This window comes from Aegilops tauschii, chromosome 7 (genome assembly GCF_002575655.3).
Source record: "Aegilops tauschii subsp. strangulata cultivar AL8/78 chromosome 7, Aet v6.0, whole genome shotgun sequence".
NCBI lineage: Eukaryota > Viridiplantae > Streptophyta > Magnoliopsida > Poales > Poaceae > Aegilops > Aegilops tauschii.
This window is the reverse complement of record NC_053041.3, coordinates 358442978-358453778: the sequence shown is the minus strand read 5'-3', so window position 1 is coordinate 358453778 and position 10801 is coordinate 358442978. Positions and strand designations below refer to the sequence as shown.

General features: G+C 48.2%; 1 long non-coding RNA gene across 1 annotated transcript; it reads left to right on the top strand.

Annotated features, from left to right (window-relative positions):
* Window positions 1-5952: 5952 nt before the first annotated feature.
* On the top strand, window positions 5953-9942 carry LOC109733308 (uncharacterized). Its single transcript, XR_005764161.2, has 4 exons — window positions 5953-6594; window positions 7256-7393; window positions 8756-8831; window positions 9426-9942. It is a non-coding gene; the product is annotated as an uncharacterized lncRNA (long non-coding RNA).
* The last annotated feature ends 859 nt before the right edge of the window (window positions 9943-10801 follow it).

Here is a 10801-nt window from a genome sequence, read left to right as displayed (position 1 = left end):
TGAAACCACTGTTCCCACCAAGGAAAGCAAGAAAAAGAAGAGAGATGGCAAGGATGCCTGCGAGGAATCCGGGAAACCTACCTCTTCAGAGTACGTTGCACCCGTTGATGACTTGCCAGAGAGTTCAAATAGCAAGAGGTCCAAGGCTGCTGCACCCGCTGTGAAAAAGGTCCCGACAGGGCAGGCTGGCACTGATGGTACATTCACTATCAGTGCCACCCTTGATGAAAAATAGGAAAGCGCACTCATTGCCTTCCTGCGGGCGAATATCGATGTGTTTGCTTGGAAACCATCTAATATCCCTGGTGTTCCCAGGGAGGTAATCGAGCACCACCTTGCTATCTGCCATCATGCCCGACCCGTCAAACAGAAGGTCTAGAAGCAAGCTTTGGAGCGGCAGCAGTTCATTGCCGAGGAGATCAAGAAACTTGAAGCAGCTGGTCTGGTCAGAGGAGTATTGCATCCAACATGGTTAGCAAATCCAGTGGTGGTGCGGAAGGCTAATGGGAAATGAAGGCTTTGCATAGATTTCATAGATCTAAACAAGGCATGCCCAAAGGACCCATTTACCTTGCCGGACATCGACCAAATTGTGGATTTCACCTCCGGGTGTGACCTGCTTTCTTTTCTGGATGCATACTCTGGATACCACCAGATCTTAAATTATGTCCAAGGAAGATGAAGAGAAGACAGCGTTCATAACCCCATGTGGCACGTATTGCTTTGTACGGATGCCTTTTGGGTTGCAGAGCGCCGGATCCACTTTTGCAAGGGCAGTACAGATTGGCATTGAGTCCCAGCTGCACAGAAACATTGAAGCTTACATGGATAATATTGTGGTCAAGACCAAGGATAGATCAACCTTCATTCTGTATTTGGAAGAAACATTTGCTAATCTGCGCAAGATCAACGTAAAGCTGAACCCAGAGAAGTGTGTGTTTGGTGTTCCTTCCGACAAGCTACTTGGCTTCTTTGTGTCCCATCAGGGGATAGAGGCCAATCCCGACAAGATCAAGGCTATCGACCAGATTCAAGCACCCAAGATAGTTAGGGATGTGAGGCGTCTGAATGGATGTTTTGCCACGCTTAGCAGGTACATTTCCAAGTCTACCGAGCGTGCCTTGCCGTTCTTCAAAATCTTGAAGAAGGCGGGACCTGTGGAGTGGACCTCGGAGGCAGACGCCGCGCTGCAAGATTTGAAGGCCTATCTTTCCTCTATGCCCACTTTGGTTGTTCCCAAACCACAAGAACCGTTGCTGCTATACTTAGCGGCAACTAATCAAGTGGTCAGTGTGGCACTGGTGACACAGGGGAAGTGGATGAAGCGGCATCCACAGCTATTGTCCCCTCTGGAGAAGAAAGCAGACATATCCCAGCAAGGTTAGAAGCAGTTCATGACAAGGGAGAGCGAGGCAGCGGAGACCGTCCCAAGGTTGCGGCAAGGACGAAAGTGGTGCAGCGCCCAGTGTACTTCGTCAGCTCCCTGTTGCAGGGGCTAGATCAAGGTACTCTAGCATGCAAAATTTGATATTTGGCCTCATCATGGCCTCAAGGAAACTGCACCACTACTTCCAAGCCCACAAGATCACGGTCGTCACCCGCTTTCCTTTGCAACGAATACTTAGAAACCCCGAGGCCACCGGCAAGATAGTGGAGTGGGCCTCGGAGTTATTCAGTTTTGGTTTGAAGTTTAAGAGCACGTCCACTATTCAGAGCAGAGCACTGGCAGAGTTTACTGCGGAGTGGATGCCAACCCCTCATGAAGAAGTGTTGGAGACAGTTATCCCCGGCAAGGAAGCACCCCAAGAATGGATTTTGTATTTTGATGGTGCCTTCTCCCTACAAGGTGCAGGGGTTGGTGTACTTCTTGTTGCTCACACAGGGGGACACCTTAAGTACGTCGTCCGAATGCATTTTCCCCGGGAGAAGGCCACCAACAATACTGCAGAGTACGAAGGGCTCCTTGTCGGGCTCAGGATTGCGACAGAACTAGGGATCAAGAAGCTGATCATCCGCGGAGACTCACAACTTGTGGTGAGACAAGTGAACAAGGATTACCAAAGTCCATTGATGGAGGCATACCTTGAGGAAGTGAGGAAGTTGGAGGAGCGCTTCGAAGGATTACAAACAGAGCTCATACACCATGCGGAAAACAACATTGTTGATCATCTGTCAAAGTGCGGTGCGCAAAAACTCCCAGTGGAACCAGGGACTTTTGTTCTCCATCTGACTCAGCCCTTCGTATCCCCGGCAACAATGGCCAGAAAGAGGAGGAAATTGGACTCTGGCAAGCCTCTCCCTATAGAACCTCTCCAGGCTCCTGGCAGAGAGCTTGGCGAGAATAACTCCCCTTCGGCCGCTGAGCTGCCCACTCCCGCCAGACCATCGGTCCCCGTGGTGGAGGAGTCCGCTCCCACGAAGGAGGAGGTGCTGCTAGTCCTTGTTGCCGAGCCTCAGGCTCCAACTTGGGCACGACACATAGTCCATTTCCTCCAAACTAGAGAACTTCCCGAAGAGCAAGAAGAAGCTGAAAGAGTAGCCCGGGGGCCATTATGTACTAGTTCATTGACGACATGCTGTACAGATGAAGGCCCAATGGTGTGAAAGTGAAGTGCATTTGTCGGGAAGAAGGAAAGGAACTGTTGGCAAAGATACACAAGGGTATGTGCGGATCACACGTTGGATCAAGGTCTCTAGTGGAAAAAGCCTTCCGGCAAGGATTTTACTGGCCCACAGCCCTCCAAGATGCAATTGAGTTGGTCACCAAATGTGAAGCCTGCCAGTTCCATTCGAAGAACATCCATCTGCCTGCCCAAGCTCTTCAGACAATCCCTTTACATGGTCGTTTTCGGTCTGGGGGCTCGACATCTTAGGGCCCTTCCCCCGTGCTACCGGGGGCTTTGAATTCTTGTTCGTTGCAATCAACAAGTTTGCAAAGTGGCAGGAAGTAGAGCCCGTGAGAAAGGTGACTGCTCGGTTAGCTATCAAGTTCTTGAAAGGATTGGTGTGCCGCTTCGGAGTCCCTGCATGAATCATCACTGACAACGGCACCCAATTCATGAGCCACGCGTTCATGCAATACGTTCATGCCCTCGGAAGCAAGATCTCTTTCGCTTCTGTTGCTCATCCAAGGAGCAACAGGCAAGCTGATAGGGCGAATGCTGAAGTGTTGCGAGGACTCAAGATGAGGACATTTGATAAGCTGCAGAAGTGTGGCAGGCGATGGATCGACGAGCTGCCGGTGGTTCTTTGGTCCCTCAGAACGACACCAAATCGAGCTACCGGGCAGACTCCCTAGTCTGGGGCAGAAGGAGTTATCCCCAAGAACTCATTTTTGGGTCACCTCGAGTGCTTGCCTATGATGAAGTAGCGCAAGAACAGCACCGACGCGACAACGCAATGCTAATCAAGGAGAACCGTCTCTGGGCTGCTACGTGTGCTGCACGCTACCAGCAAGCCCTGCGTCGCTATCACAGCCGCAGGGTTCATGCCCAGAGTTTTGAGGAAGGCGACCTTGTCCTTAGCCGTGTTCAGTCCTCCAAGGGTACAAACAAGTTGACGCCAAAGTGGGAAGGCCCTTACCGGGTAGTACGAATCAACAGACCTGGCGCAGTCCGTCTGGAGACCGAAGATGGCATTCAGTTGCAAAACTCATGGAAGATTGAGCATCTCCGTAAGTTCTACCTGTAAGGCGCGGCTGTCGGGCCCTACCCAATAGCCACCCTTTTGTACAAGCCTTACTGATGTTGCATGCAACCCCTTGTACAAAGCCAGGCGCAAACCCTGAGCAACAAAGAAATAAATGAACCGTTGTGGGGCCCCGACAAATTGCATGCATGCATAAGCATATCATGAGCATATCATGTTCATGTAGAAAAGATCGCATGTGGCATCATTTTCATCTGCACTAAACTACAGGCTCCTACCGTGGAGTTGGTCTCGAAGAGGAAAAGAGAAGACAAGCCTACATTGCGACCCCCGGCAAGCCAAACATATAAGTACTCTCTCTTATCCATACGTGTTCTATAAGTAGGGACTTGTGCATAGGGAAACCTCGCCACCTTTGAAACTTAGGTGCTCCCATCCCTTTACTAGAACGTTGCTTCAGTCAGGATGGTTGCAGTGGCCTTTGGCGATAAAGTTTGGCGGCGGGCTGGCCCGTCTCTACGATTTGTGCCCGACAGGCTTAGCTCCGCGGCAGCAAACTGAGGGTACCAGCAGGATAGCCTGTTGGGGAAAACTTGTTTACTTGAATGAATAGAGGCATTTCACCTCTACATGGACATGTTACATGAACAAGTACCCGACAAGGTTTATCTTTTTCATTAAATATGCTGATCAACAAGTACATATCTTGCAGAACACAAACATGGATAAAAGAGATTACATAATTTGAACTAAAGTTTGGCAAATGCCTACATATTTTAGATTGAAAAAAGATAAGATGCCCGTGATGCCTTTGTTGTGTCCTTCCCCTCTTTGAAGCTATAGAGGGAGACGAAGAAGAAAGAGGGAAGGCCCGGCTGGGATTCGGCGCCTCCCCAGGATCAGGATGGCGCCGTTCCCCGGATGGGAGGAAGAAACCGGAGGGCATGTGCGGGTGGTAATAACACTGTCGGAAGCCCAGCTGGTGATGATGGTGCTGCCGGCAAGCACGCCTCGTCGAAGCGGTCGTCTTCGCTCTTGACGCGTCGTGGGTTGCCGCCACCTTCCTGACCGCGATCGATCAAGAGGGCGCGCCCGCTGCCACTTAAGCCCCCACCACGGCAACCAGGGCAGGCACGAGGCACTCCGGATGACTCCATAGAGAGCATGGTCGTCTCTAGCGACCCGAAGATAGAAGGATGTAGCCCCCTGAAGAAGCATGCACGGGCACAAGGAACCCGCCCATACGCAAAACGGGCAGTACCCCGAAGGAAGGGATCTGCCATTACCAATGGCGAGCCGCTCCCGCAGTCTCCCTTCGATATCACAGGAGAAGGGGGATAGGCCACGATTGACGACCACGCTTTGCGTCCATTAAGGGCTCCAACGTAGTGTCGCTGACATAGCCCCTCACTAAAGTTGAAGCTCCGGCCGGCTCGGTGATGAGAGCACTAGAGTCGCTACTCCGGTGCTACCGCCGCGTCGCCCGCGCACCCCCTTGAGGCCTGTGCAAAGACGGGAGAGGGGTCCCTTCCCAGCAAAGGCGTGACCACACCCTTTCACTTCTCGTGCGCCTGCGCGAGCGTGCAATTCCATCAACCCCAAGCTGGAGCATGGGGCCTGGCCCCGGTCTCTCCCCTTCAGCATAGCCAGAAGAAGATAGGAAGTGGAGGAGGAGAGATGTGTGGATGAACACTCCCACTTGGCTCCACCCCTCATTTATAGGCCGATCAAGGCTGGGAGCAGATCCCTCGACGGGTGACCGCCGTCCTCCTCCGCCAATCCAAGAAGACCGGGCCCCTGCCTTGAAGCTCTCCCGCACCACGCGCCTCCGTTACCTACCCCACTCAATGCACTACAAGAAACATGTTAATCCATGATGGATTTCTGATGACGTTCTTGAAAACTGTCACAGATGTCGTCATGGATCATCAAGATACGAATGGCACCCCAAAACAGTAGCCCTCAATGACGGACATCGAAGGACCGTCACGAAAATCGTCATGAATCAACAAGCGGCGCTCATTTTTTTCTTTCTTGATGCACCATCCGAACCGTCACGGGTGGATCCTGCTGATGTGTCTTATGTGCCTCCTTATTTGGTCCAGTTGTCAGTCGGTCGAACATTATATAGAAATAAGGAAGAAAAGCGGGCGCGTGAAACCATTTTTTAAGGAGCGCGCGGAATGTTAATAGAGCGCGCGGCGATGCAAAATTTCAAGAAACCAACACGGCAGGGTGGCAAAATTTTGAGGCAGCCCTTTTTAACTCCACGATCCACACACACCTAACCCTAGTTCCCATCCTCTCCTCCCGTTCCCTCAGCCGCCGCCTAACCCTAGTCTGCCCGCTCCACGCCGGCGCCGGCGCAGAAGAGGCCTTATCTCTCCCGATCCACCGCTCCCCTCTCTTCTCCGCTCTATATGCCTCGGCCCCCTCCTCATCTTTCCCACCGCCATGGCCACGAGCCCATACACCCCGGTCCAGATCCCGGACTCGGTGGTGGCGGCGGGACCGACCGCTCCGGCTGGACGACGGTTAACGCAGTCCATTACATCCCATCGCACATCAATCCGCCTTCCTCGGTCTTAGTCGAGCAGCGCACGTGCCGCGGCGAACCCCATGATGTGCTGGCCATCTCAATTAGATCGACGTCGATGAGAAGGCCAAGGTGGAGGTAGCGGCGCCGAGCTCGTCATTTTCTGCCACCGGATTTGAAGTAGTTAATGTTCCGTGCGGCGGCCACCTATCCATCTCCGGTCGACGCCGAGCAATGGTGAGGTCCAGTTGGCACCGCTCTCATGGATGCAGTGTATAGGGGCGCCGACGCCACGGTGATGGCCACTGGCTTCTCCCTACCGTGCTGCAGCGACGGGTGCCGCCTCCTTGGCTTTGCCTCGGTCCTTCCGTCCTGCACTTAGGTGCTGCTGCTTGTAGCCATCTCGGTGGGTGAGTTTGTCCCCTTTAAGCTCTGATCTTACCTACATTTGTGTTCTTTCAAAATTTGTTAGTGATGTCAGTGTTTATCTGCTTAGTTATTTCTGGGTATATGTGTACTAGATAGGTTCTGGGTATATGTGCACTAGATATATTCTGTATCTTGGTACTCTGGAACTAGAAGATAAGTTGTATTAGCGAATGCGAGTCTGTATGCCATGGTCCTGTCCCCGATCTGCAAACATAAGTCCTTGTCATGTTGTCTGTCCATGTGTCCTATACCGAGGAGGGGTTCGTCAATATGAATTTTATGTCTGGCTCTACTCGGATTTAGATTGACCTTGGTATTGGATTCAGATTGTTTTGCATGCATTAATTGGCCTGGTATTGAATTTGAGTGCATTAAAATTGTCCTGATACTGAATTCAGATTGTTTGATTACACATTGCCTGGGTTATTAGATTCAGATCTCATGTATATGTGCTTAGTAATGCTACTGATCCAAGGGATGCTCTTATGCAATGGTCCTCAGGTGTTAGGTTGTACAGTAGTATGTTGTCTGATATTACCTTACTCCTGTATGCCAGTTATTTTAATGCTGAAATGGATGGTGTGGCAAACTATGCTTCATATGGCATTTTCATGGAATTAATGCGATTACACTGTTTCACAGTTGAAGAATGGTTTTCTTGGAGGTTGGTATTGTAGCATTTCTACTTGAAGGAAATGAAGCCAGCGGTTATGATATCTTTGGTGCATAACTTAATTTGTTATCTCTGAAGCTGTATCAAGTGCTGATGTACCGCTCAAGGTATGTTATTGCTCAGTCTTTATGATGTAGCCAGATTTTTTGTGATGTACTTGCATGCTTCTTTCTTAATTCAGATATACTGTGTTGCCGATCCTTTGTTCGCTGGACGTGCCCTGAGATGCACGATGTGCTCTTAATTAAGATATACTGTATCGGAGTATGAATCTTTTCCGTGAGAAGCCTATTTTGTTTAGCATCAGGGCATAACAATCCATTCATTAATCTGACATATATGTTCAGTTGGGCATGATAATGGTAGATTTGGCATGTGGAAACTCCATGTCTGCGTAGATGTTTCAGGCAATTCATTTGCTCATGTTGGAGGCATCGTACAATATTGTACCTAACAGTGTGCGTGGCAATGTGAAATGTTTAATACTCCCTCCAATCCAAATTAATTAATGATAGTTTAGTACAAAAATTAGTACAACTGTGTACTAGACCAGCGTCAATTAATATGTATCGGAGGGGGAGTAGTTGATTTCTTCACATTCAACAGGATTGGAGTACACATGGAGCTCTACTTGTGGAATATATGCTCTCTACTTTCCTTTTCCCACAACTACAATTCAAAATTCCAGTCTTCCTGCTGTGGTAGTACATGCCGGCTATGTTTTTAAGGCGTCCATAAGGCGAGGCCTAGGCGTCGAGGCGCCCCCCCAGCGCTTTGCAAATATGCCCGCTTTAGGCGCCTAGGCGTCCGCTTTAGGCGCCTAGGCTTTGCCTAGGCGTCGAGGCGCCCCCAGCGCCTTAAAGCGAAGCGTCGCCTTAAAAACATAGCATGCCGGTGATATTATTTAAGAATTTTTCTGGGAGAAATATGTTCTGTGCATCAGACATAGCTATAAATTTGTTGATCTAACATACTTGTAGCAACAAAAATGCTTATGATTCCTTGAGTAATCTGTGTGATGTAGTGTGTGTGTGCTTTAGGGATCAGGGATCCCATAACCTGATGACAACCATTGCAATCTGTGCATCATACATAGCTATAAATTTGTTGATCTGACATACTTGTAGCAACAAAAATGCTTATGATTCCTTGAGTAGTCTGTGTGACGATGTAGTGCGTGTGTGCTTTAGGGATCAGGGATCCCATAACCTGATGATAACCATTGCAAATTCTTTTCCATATTTACTTATGAGTAACAAAACTCAATTGTCTGTTGTTGGTTCATGAACCCAAGTGTGTTCCAACACCTCCGCACCATGGCTATCGAACACTACAACAATAGTATCCTCAGTGCTAGAATGCATGTATACTTCATGGAACCCGTGTATCCTTATTGGATCCATTTTAAATTGTTGGAGTGAAATATAGAAGAACCAAATAAATCACATTCTGTTCTGAACTCATTGTAGGTGTATCTCTCAAGCTTTTTAAACAACTGATTGGTAAAAGGTAAAAGGGACTAAGATTCACACAGCTACGCCGCAGGTAATTGTCCATCTTCCACAAGGAAAGTAGTTATTCTATTCATCATGATATTCAATGAATCTTAGAGCATGGTAATTAATATGTAATCATTTTATATCTAACTTGACTTCTCCATGGAGTAATCCAACCAAAGGTTTTAACTAAAAGTGATTGTGATGGCTCGTTACTACGTATATCCACATAAATATTAACAAAATAGAAATTATCACATTAATAAAAATGATTAATCTCAAGATTCATGATGTTGTCCATCGAGATTATATGTTATTCTTATAACATGTTCCTATAACATCAGTATTTCATGTCATTGGATAATTGTAGCTTAGAGGCCATGGTTTGTTCATACAGAAATCTGAGCTCACTTGCTTCTACAATTAACTTTCAAGATGTAATTTTCCATTAGTGAGCATGGTCATTGGAAAACGTTGTCTACTTATAAACTAACTACTAACTGAAGAATATTATATTCTTTAGAAATAATTGAAGAATGATTAATACATGAAACAAGAGCTCACCGGGACCATGCTGTTGGGGGATGGGATGTGCTCGTACATGCTAATTTTTGAGGCTGTCTTAATGTTTGTTGACGCGCAGGCAATGTTGATCATGTGTTGAGGCGAGGCTTTGGCGGATATGGTTCTCCCTTAGATGATGTCAACATGGATGGCCCGATCTGCATCCATGGAGCGCAAAGCTGGGTGGTGGTGGATGGCTGGATATGCGTCCAGTGAGCGCTAAGTTGGGTGGTGGTGGCTGCAGAATTAACATAGGGGTCTGTAGATTTTACTTTCTTGTTTTTTGCTAGTCCTTATAAATGTATTATCTGGAAATATCTGTAATTGAAAAGTTTTGTGAAAAAAAATCTGCTCTGTTTATGTTTTTTTCTTTTATTTAATGACATGAGCATATATTTCTGAAAAAATAGAATTTCTATGGACCATGAGAAATGAGATGGGCTAGTTGTTGAGATTGAAACTAGTGGGCCTTGGACGTACTGTAAAATTAATGGGCCAACTTTTTAATTGGGCTAATTACTACATCGGCGTTGGTCTTTGGAAAGAGCTAAAATTTAGTGGGTCAAAATTCTTATTGGGCTGATTACTTCATGGGCTGCCATGTCAGATCGAGGTCAGATGTTTATGTGGCAGACATGGTAACGTCGTTATGAGCATGTCAGTTTAGTGCCGTCCATGACGGTTCTTATGTGGCAGACATGGTAACGTCGTTATGAGCATGTCAGTTTAGTGCCGTCCATGACGATCAAGAACCGTCATGGTCCGTGACGGTTCTTGATGATCCATCAAGGAGTGTACAGTGGTCAAATTATGACGCGATATACATGACGGAATTCAAATCCGTCACATATGCTCCCCCATGACAGTTTTGCGCAAGTTTGTGACGGATTGGAACTGTCATGTATTAACAGAATTCTTGTAGTGATGCATGCAGCATACGTGGCCAAGAATGAAAATATGGTGGGAAGAGTGAATTGGCAGTTACTCACCCCTACGTTAAAGTCATTCATGGGCCATTACAAAGGTGGCCCCACTGCAATTGGCGTTGCGCGACGCACGGGAGAACCAGAAACTGACCTGGGCTCAGGTTAATGAAGAAGCAAAGAAGATCTCAAAGGACAAGCAACTGACCTGGCAGCGCGTTCGGGCTAGGCCCGGGGGGCTCCTGTCGGTGCAACAAACCCTGGGTCTGTTGCCCAGATAGTGCACACACCTAAGAGCAAGATTGCAACATCCAAGACCAGACCAAGCAAAAGTGATCAGCTCTTTGAGGATTCAGAGAGCGGATCAAGAAGACCGAGACAAGCCAAAAGAACAAGATACCACTAAGGGAAAACCTCCCTTGCCGGGCAGGCCAGCCTGGCAAGGTCAAGGTTACCCCAAACACGAGCCTCCAGACCATCCCGGCAGGCCTACCAAGCACGACGAAGGCAAACTACCCTGCCAAGGCTTCAC